This window comes from Micropterus dolomieu, linkage group LG12 (genome assembly GCF_021292245.1).
Source record: "Micropterus dolomieu isolate WLL.071019.BEF.003 ecotype Adirondacks linkage group LG12, ASM2129224v1, whole genome shotgun sequence".
In the NCBI taxonomy this organism is placed as follows: Eukaryota; Metazoa; Chordata; class Actinopteri; order Centrarchiformes; family Centrarchidae; genus Micropterus; species Micropterus dolomieu.
In genome coordinates this window covers 5882114-5885542 of record NC_060161.1, presented here as the reverse complement: position 1 = coordinate 5885542, position 3429 = coordinate 5882114, and positions in this window count along the sequence as shown.

The following is a 3429-nucleotide window of genomic DNA, read 5'->3' as shown; positions in this document are numbered from 1 at the left end:
TGGACTAGGCTCTGGACTGTGGGCATTGGACTATGGACTATGGACTCTGGACTGTGGACTCTAGGCTATAGACTCCAGGCTCTGGACTCTAGACTCTAGGCTCTAGGCTCTGGACTGTGGGCTCTGGCCTCTGGACTCTGGACTCTGGTCTAGACTCTGGACTGTGGGCTTTGGACTATGGACTATGGACTAGGCTCTGGACTGTGGGCTTTGGACTATGGACTATGGACTATGGACTCTAGGCTCTGGACTCTGGGCTCTGGACTCTGGACTGTGGACTCCGGGCTCTGGACTCTGGACTATGGACTAGACTCTGGACTGTGGGCTTTGGACTATGGACTATGGACTATGGACTACGGACTATGGACTAGGCTCTGGACTGTGGGCATTGGACTATGGACTATGGACTCTGGACTGTGGACTCTAGGCTATAGACTCCAGGCTCTGGACTCTAGACTCTAGGCTCTAGGCTCTGGACTGTGGGCTCTGGCCTCTGGACTCTGGACTAGACTCTGGACTGTGGGCTTTGGACTATGGATATGGACTAGGCTCTGGACTGTGGGCTTTGGACTATGGACTATGGACTCTGGACTCTGGACTGTGGACTGTGGGCTTTGGACTATGGACTCTGGACTCTGGACTCTGGGCTCTGGGCTGTGGACTAGACTCTGGACTATGGACTATGGACTACGGACTATGGACTAGGCTCTGGACTGTGGGCATTGGACTATGGACTATGGACTCTGGACTGTGGACTCTAGGCTATAGACTCCAGGCTCTGGACTCTAGACTCTATGCTCTAGGCTCTGGACTGTGGGCTCTGGCCTCTGGACTCTGGACTAGACTCTGGACTGTGGGCTTTGGACTATGGACTATGGACTAGGCTCTGGACTGTGGGCTTTGGACTATGGACTATGGACTATGGACTATGAACTCTGGACTCTGGACTGTGGACTCTGGACTGTGGGCTTTGGACTATGGACTCTGGACTGTGGGCTCTGGACTGTGGGCTCTGGGCTCTGAACTGTGGACTCTAGGCTCTGGACTGTGGACTCTAGGCTGTAGGCTCTGGACTCCGGACTCTAGGCTCTGGGCTCTGGGCTGTAGGCTCCGGACTCCGGACACTAGGTTCTGGACTGTGGACTGTGGACTCTAGGCTCTGGACTCTTGACTCTGGGCTCTGGACTGTGGGCTCTGGACTGTGGACTATGGACTATGGGCTATGGACTCTGGGCTGTGGACTCTGGGCTGTGGACTGTGGACTCTGGACTCTGGGCTCTGGACTGTGGACTAGACTCTGGACTATGGACTATGGACTACGGACTATGGACTAGGCTCTGGACTCTGGGCATTGGACTATGGACTATGGACTCTGGACTGTGGACTCTAGGCTATAGACTCCAGGCTCTGGACTCTAGATTCTAGGCTCTAGGCTCTGGACTGTGGGCTCTGGCCTCTGGACTCTGGACTCTGGACTAGACTCTGGACTGTGGGCTTTGGACTATGGACTTTGGACTAGGCTCTGGACTGTGGGTTTTGGACTATGGACTCTGGACTCTGGACTGTGGGCTTTGGACAATGGACTGTGGGCTCTGGGCTTTGGACTATGTACTATGGACTCTGGACTCTGGGCTCTGGGCTCTGGACTGTGGGCTCTGGACTGTGGGCTCTGGACTGTGGACTGAGGAGACGCCTGGCCGCTCGCTGTCATTGGTTGCTGTAGGTTTCTGATCGGAGTCAGCACACCTTTGTGTCACCTGACAGCGTCATGTGACTGGGCCGTGATGAGTCAGCTGATATTACAACAAAGTTTTTGCTGCGAAACAATGAATCTGTTCTTTCTTTCAAAGAACAAGACGCTGCTGTTCATCACTCAGCGTAGGAGGAGTGTGAGCGGTTCTGCTGATGTGCTGTTGTTCTGCTCTGAACAAGGTTCTGATTGTTTGAATCCAGAGGAGACAGAGAGGGTTTGATAAACGATTTTCATCCTGGAATGCTAACATTAGCCACATTAGCTAACATTAGCCACATTAGCTAACATTAGCTCTTAAGAAGTAAAAGTACAAGAGTATTATCAGAAAAAGGTACTTATAAACATTACTGCAGAGCACTGAGGAGCATTGAGGAGTACTGCAGAGTACACTGCATGATGTTCATTTAGTAAATTATGGTCCCATTTAGAGGAACCAGAAAGCAACAGGTGACGTCACAATGACCACATCTACTTCTTATATATACACACACACACACGTTGTAAACATCTCAGATTTGTAAATATACGTTCTAAATATCTTTTAAAAAGGACATTTTGTACACCATATGTTAGTTTGTGTAAATATGTCTGTTCTGTAAATTTTTGTAATCTGTGTCAATTTTGCAATTTCCCCTCAGGGATCAATAAAGTTCTATCTGTATACAGTCTGTGTGTCTCTGTGTTCAGATCAGCTGACTGTGTGTACTTTCATTGTTTCCTCCAGACAAAGGAAGACAAGGAGTCATCTGTCTGAGATCTAAAGTTCACGATGAATCCTCCTGTTGTGTTGTGAGAAATCATCTCCGTGGCGTTGTGACACAGACTCTTAAAGTTTGTGATTTAATATTTTCAGAATAATCAATGACCTCCCCGTCACCTGGTTGTCACGGGTCGAGGTGCTGAGTGCAGACTGAGGTGAGGACCCAAATGCAGACAAAGGCGAGGGGAGGATGCAGTTCAAAAGGAGATTTATTAACTCAAAACTAAACTGAAACAGGCTTACAAAGAGCTCGAGGCAAAGTCCAAACCAAGGTAATCCAAAAACAGGGAAAACGGAGCACAAGGTGGAGAAAGACTGGAGAGACAGGCAGGCATACAAATATGACCACATTACACCTGGTCTCTTAATATCTATGACCTCCCCGTCACCTGGTCTCCTAATAATCAGTGACCTCCTCGTCACCTGGTCTCCTAATAATCAATAACCTCCTCGTCACCTGGTCTCCTAATAATCAATGACCTCCCCGTCACCTGGTCTCCTAATACTCAATAACCTCCCCGTCACCTGGTCTCCTAATAATCAATAACCTCCTCGTCACCTGGTCTCCTAATAATCAATGACCTCCCCGTCACCTGGTCTCCTAATACTCAATAACCTCCCCGTCACCTGGTCTCCTAATAATCAATAACCTCCCCGTCACCTGGTCTCCTAATATTCTATGACCTCCCCGTCACCTGGTCTCCTAATACTCAATACCCTCCCCGTCACCTGGTCTCCTAATATTCTATGACCTCCCCGTCACCTGGTCTCCTAATACTCAATAACCTCCCCGTCACCTGGTCTCCTAATAATCAATAACCTCCCCGTCACCTGGTCTCCTAATATTCTATGACCTCCCCGTCACCTGGTCTCCTAATATTCTATGACCTCCCCGTCACCTGGTCTCCTAATAATC